Below are 423 nucleotides of genomic sequence, written 5' to 3'. Positions count from 1 at the left end.
GGGCACAATAAAGGACAGAAATGGTATGGACCTAACAGAAGCAGAAGATATTAAGAAGAGGTGGTAAGAATGCACAGAAGAACTATATAAAAAAGACCTTCATGACCCAGATAACTATGATGGTGTGATCACTCAGCTAGAGCTGGACATCCTGGAATGCAAAGTCAAGAGGGCCTTAGGAATCATCACTATGAACAAAGCTAGTGGAGGTGATGGAATTCAAATTAAGCCATTTCAAATCCTAAAAGATGATGCTGTGAAAGTGCTGCACTCAATATGCCAGCAAATCTGGAAAACTCAGCATTGGCCACAGGACTGGAAAAGGTTGGTTTTCATTCTAATCCCAAAGAAAGACAATGCCAAAAAATGTTCAAACTACCACACAATTGCACTCATCTCACACACTAGCAAATTAATGCTCAA

The sequence above is a fragment of the Bison bison genome, unplaced genomic scaffold (genome assembly GCF_000754665.1).
Source record: "Bison bison bison isolate TAMUID 2011002044 unplaced genomic scaffold, Bison_UMD1.0 scf7180017864134, whole genome shotgun sequence".
In the NCBI taxonomy this organism is placed as follows: domain Eukaryota; kingdom Metazoa; phylum Chordata; class Mammalia; order Artiodactyla; family Bovidae; genus Bison; species Bison bison.
This window is presented reverse-complemented; position numbering follows the sequence as displayed.